The sequence below is a fragment of the Myotis davidii genome, unplaced genomic scaffold, assembly GCF_000327345.1.
Source record: "Myotis davidii unplaced genomic scaffold, ASM32734v1 scaffold149, whole genome shotgun sequence".
Classification (NCBI taxonomy): Eukaryota; Metazoa; Chordata; class Mammalia; order Chiroptera; family Vespertilionidae; genus Myotis; species Myotis davidii.
Window position 1 is genome coordinate 2,571,342 of NW_006352194.1, and position 5,753 is coordinate 2,577,094.

The window sequence follows — 5,753 nt, forward strand, 5'->3', positions numbered from 1 at the left end:
TGCTTAGTGTGGCCCTGACGCTTATTAAGGGTTGAATAAAGAGCAGCCACTCTCCAAGCCTCCCCTGTCCCTTATTCATATTAGTGTTAGGGGCTCAGGGGCTCCGAAATGCAGGGGGCTGGGCTGGGCTGACAAGGATTTGTGCAGAGGGGACTGGAGGGGTCTTTGAAAGTGTCCCCTCTAGAGCCAGTGCCCAGGAAATGCTGCCTTCCCAGGAAGCCCCCGCTGCTGTGGGCTTGGGTCCAGGCACCACCAGCCTCACCCCGGCCGGGTCTGCAAAAAGCCGTTGGATGAGGGGGAGAGATCCAGCCTTGCTCTGGGCTGAGGCGGTGATGTTCCAAGCTCCTGCAGCCCCGCAGGTGGGTGGGGAGGTGGCTCAACAGCCCCTTCCCCAAAGAACCTGCTGGGGTCCCGGCCATGCGGAGAGGCCGCTGCTCTCAGGGGCACCTGGCCTGGCCAGGGGGGCAGGAGCCAACACTCTCAGAGAAGGTCCCAGTTGCCCCTTTGGGGACAGTCTTAAAAAACACAAAGTGAAAACAAAATAGCCCCACATTGACTTCCAGTGAACAAAAGGGCCTGGGCGGGGAGGGCGATGTCTTTGCTGAGGTTTAGGTCTGGGAAGAAAACAACTTCCTTCGAAACCTGGGACCTGGACTCCTTCCGGGAGCCTCTAGGCCGGGCTGGTCATTTTCCCGAGCTTCTGTGCCCCCATTTGTGAAATGAGCTTCGTTTCACAATTAAACTGACCTCCCCAAGGAGAAAGCTCTCAGGAACATATAAGCCTCAGTGTCCTCATCTGTAAAATGGGCTGTCATGAGACACCATTTGTAAAGCAGGTAGCACAGGGCCCAGCCCTCAGGACCAGACCAGACAGAGCCCCGACACTTTTCCCTTATAATGGTTCTGAGGCAGAGGTGGCGGGGGCTGCCCCATCCCCACTTTACAGAAGGAAATGAGGCTCAGAGAGAAGTGGTTGGGCAAAGGCTGCCCAGCAAGGCGGCGGCACGGCCAAGATGGGTGGCAGAACCACTGCCCTCTGCCTCCCCACAGCCTTGCCCTTCCCCCACCCTCACCTCCTGGGACGGGCGGCATTGGACCAAGGCCGGCCCTGCACCCACAGCGGTGGCCTGGGGCGCCTGGGAACCCGCTCATGCTCTCCCCACCGCTGTCACCTCCACCGGCTCTCAGCCCCAGCTGGACCTGTGGTCTGGACCAGCCCAACTCTCATGGCTAGTGTGGTTGAGACCCCAAAGCCACAGTGAGCTGTATTGATTGAGGGCCATGTGGTGGGACCCCTGTGTGGGCAAGGCTCTGAGATAGTGGGAGGGGCGGGACCAGCCCTCCAGGAAAGGAGTTTATCTCTGCTCAGCCCTTCAGTCCGTGGGCAGGGGCTGGGCCTTTGCAAGAACGAGAGGAAGCAATGGGCCAGCACGCAGTAGGCCCACACTCTGCACTTAGTTAACCCTCACAATTCTTGGAGTAAGCAATACCATTCTCCATCTTCACAGGTGAGGAAACTGAGGCACGGCTTGAGGACCCCGCCCAAAATCACACCGAGAGGCAAGGGTGGGGCAGGCTGTCGGGGTCCAGAGCTGGAGCTTTTGAGCTACTTTAATGGGCAACAAGGACCCGTTAAAGGCGTGCCCTTGCCCTGCCTGTGTGGCTTAGTTGGTACATCAAAGGGCTGCAGGTTCGATCACCAGTTGGGGAACCTATGGGAGGAGACCGAACAAAGTTTCTCTCTCCTAGCAATGCTTCTCTCTCACATCAATGTTTCTCTCTCTCTCTCTCTCTCCCTCCCTCCTCCCCCCGTCCTCTCTCTCTAAAATCAGTAAACATGCCTTTGGGTGAAGTTTTTTTTAAAAGCCTGTTCTTGGTGAGCAGAGGCGGTTCCTTGAGGGAGAGTCGGAAGCCGCTAACGGCGGGTGTGAATCAGTGCCCACCAGGAGGCCTGTCTCTGCCCATGGGGGCCTGAGCTAGGCCCCACGTTGCTGGGCATCATGTGCTGGTTACACAGCTGCGCTTTGGGACCAAGTGGCATGGGGCTGGGTCAAAGCGAGAATCACACGAACAGTCACGCTCATGGAGACCGAGCTCCATGGCAGGCCCTGTCTGCAGAGGGCATCATAGCGCATGAACAGACTAACGCCCCTACCCTCAAGAGGAAACAGGCCCAGCAAGGAGAGGGGAGCTGGCTAAGGGGGCCTGGCTGCTCGATGAGTGATCAGACACACATTCTGAACGTGTGGTCAGGAGCGGCCTCTCCAGTGGCCCAGGGGCCAGACTCCATAGGCCTGTCGGGGGAGGGGTGGTCCCAGCAGCCTGCAGTCTGCTGGACCGTCAGGGCTGACGCACATGCTCTTTCTTCCTCCAGGCGTGCATTTTCCTTCGTCGCCCCCTGGATAACTCCTCTGCACCCTCAACTCCCAGCTCAAGCATCAGGGCCCCAGCGGAGTGCCTCTGGCCTGCTTAGGGACCACTGCCTGTGTGACAACGCTGTCACCAGCACTTACCTCTCCCCACACTCAGTCCTTGCTTCTCCCCCATGATTAAGGAGATCCCTGAGGGGTGCAGAGCATCCTGAGATGCTGGTTCGGAGACAGACCGTCCTGGGGAGGAATTCCAGATCTGCCCTTTCCTTGCTGAGTGATCCTTGGCCAGGGTCTTAAACCTTCCGAGTCCTGGTTTGTGTGGAATGAAGCGGGAAGACCTACCTCTCACGATGTCAAGGCTAAATGAGATGATGTATGTGATGTGCTGGTACCGTAGCCTGGGCTGATCCAGGAGCAGACTCTAAACCTAGGACGTGAGTTGCAGGTCGTCCGTTTTGGGCTGTGACCTCAGGCACTCCTGCAACTCTGGCCGTGGCTGAGCGCTGACCTTGAACCATCTGCCCTTTGACCTTGCTGATGAGCAGAGTCCTGATCTGAACACAGACTGACTTCTGTTCTTGTCGCGGACTGACCCCTCAGTCAAACCATATCCTGGCTCCTGACCTGGCCACAGACTGAGTTTTGATCCCAGCCACAGACCGACCCCAGCTATCTGTCTGACCCCGATCCAACCACAAACCTCAGACCCAGGCTGACCTCTGACCCCAACCATAGCCTGGCCTCTGGTTTCGGGCAGAGGCTGGTCAGGTTAAGATTAGTCACTGGTGTCCCTTTGCCCCTCTCCTTGCCAGTGGGTTGGGGGGCAGCCCCCTCTAAGTAGGAGAGCTCCCCTGGGGGACACTGGTGACACAGCAGGGCCTTCCTGACGCCTGCAGTCCCACCAAGGCTGACCACGGCCACCAACTCGGGCCCTGCATCCACCAGGCTGGGACTCAGCACCGCTCCTTGGTGGACTAGCCCTTCTGGAGCCCGCTTCCTGCCCTGGTTCTTTGGGGACACTGATCTGGGGGGGGGGTGCCGGGCGGGGTGCATCCCTTTAAAATAGAGAACTTTTAATGAGCTCTCGTATGGGAGGCAGAAGACCAGGGTCTGAGTCCCTGTGACCTTGGGCATGACCTTGCTGGGCCTCAGTTTCTCTACCTGCCCTGCCTCTTTCCTACCAGACTTGGGAAGTGCTCCCTAACTCAAGGGAACCTATGAAATGGGAGCAGTGGTTTATAACTCAAGACCTATCGAGATGGACCAAGGAGACCGTTGCCTCAGAGCCTTTGCACTCTCTGTTCCACCTGTCCGGAACACTCTTCCCTCAGGCACCCGCAGAGCTCACTTCTCCCTCTCTTTCAGCTTCCTGTTCCAATGCCATCTCAGGAGAACCTTCTCTGACCACACAGATTAAAATTCCTCTCCCTCCCCAAACGTTCTCCCTCCTTCTTCCCTACTGTATTTTCCTCCAGAAGTCATCACCACCTGGCACACGATATATGGGAATGATTTATTTAACTCCTTATCCGTCTCCCTTGCCCAGAATACAAGTTTCCTGAAGGCAGGAACGTCTTTCTGTTTTGTGCACGGCTGTGACGCCCACACCTAAAACGCAGGAGCACAGGAGATGCTTGCTGAATGCCCGTGAAGCGAATGATTGAGTAAATGGACCATGAAAAGCTTTGAAACCACCACACCCAGCACTGGAGACTTAGCTGATGGTGTTTGCTGCTGTGGTGACTGTCATCAACGGGTGATGTAACCACATAAGGCGCTGGTCTGGCCTTTGAGATGGTGGGGCCCCGCCCCCTCACAGGAGCCTGCTAAGACCACTCGAGTCTGAGTGACCACACTCGCTTGGCACTGCAGTGGCTACCGCATGGGGCAGTGGAACAAGCGCTAGACGGGGGGTCTGCCGGTTTGGGGTTCGATTCCCAGGTGCTCTGTTTCCTAACGGTGTGGCTGTGAGCACAGTTACGTCCTGTCCTTGGGCCTTGGCTTCCTAACAGTCAGTGGGGAGAACATGAGTACCTTCCCCCTAGGATGACGGGCACCCGCAGTCCTGAGCACGGTGTGGGCGCACAGCGTGGCCCCTGGCTGGCATCCTTGGCGCGCAGGCATCCTTGCTCTCTGTGCTGTTCCAGGGGCCACCCCGCCTCATCCTTTGAACTGTAAGTCCCTGGAGGGACTGGAACCTGACCCTCTTGGTCCCCTCCCTGTCTTCCCAACAGCCTGAGGCCAGGCCTGGGCCAGTAAGGTGGAGAGGCCTTCTATTGGCTACCGGATGGACAAAGCAGTGACCGACCGTGCTCTGGGTACCTGCTAGTTACAGCCACCAGGGGGCAACCTGGCAATGTGCATGAAGGGCTGCCCCTGGTTGGCAGCTTGATGGCTGCTATACTGGAGCCCACCTGGTCCTGGCAGACGAGGGCGGCTTGGTCTGGACGCCAGCCTGACAGCTCTCTCTACCATTCCGTCGGGGGACAGAGCCCGGGAGCCCTGGATCCTGAGCGTGGTTCTGCCGCTCACTCGCTTTGTGACTTTGGGTCGGAACCTCTCCATCTCTGGACCTCAGTCTCCTCAGCCATCACAGTAAGAACACCAGCCATCGGATCCCCTCACGTGGGGAGACCCGGTGTTGGTCTCCATTTGTTTTTGATCAAGAATGGTGTTCTACCTGCCACAAAGTGTCCCTTCCTTTTCCTCCTGGCTCCTTCTTCCTGGCAGTGAGAGGAAGGTCTCACCTTGTTCTACATGCTGCCCTCTGTTGGCTGGAAGAATAACAACAGCTTCAGTGAGTGCCCTCCAAAGTGGCTTTGGAGGCCAAAGTGATCCTTATTCAACACTACTGGGCCCCCTGCTGTGTACCAGGCCCAGTGCCAGGCTCTGAGAATACAGCAGTGAAGATGAGACAGCCCACGCCTTCAAAGAGATCAGTCGCTTGCAGGGGGTTGCGCACTGGGGGTTTTCTTTGTGCCGCACCAGGCTTCTCCAATCTGACAGGGTAGTGTAATGGTTAGGGGCATGGACTCTGCTGGGAGGGTGCCCGGGTGCACATCTTGACCTTGCCGTTTACTTGGACAAGTTATTTGACTTTTTCTGTGGTTTGTTTCCCCAAATATACAACAAGGATATTACTACTACCTGCCTCATTAAGGCTGCTGTAAAGGTGGAATTAGTTCATCTAAACGACCTAGAACAGTGCTCACTCAGTGCCGGATAGGTGTCCACTAAATAATAATAAGCACACATCTGTGGAAAGATAGAAGGAGCAACATGCACGTTTTTCCCATCTTAACCGGGTAGGAGCTCACCTGTCTCTAGGGAAGTCTTCTATGAGGGCCAGGTTAGCTGGGCCCATTGTGCAGCGGGCATTTC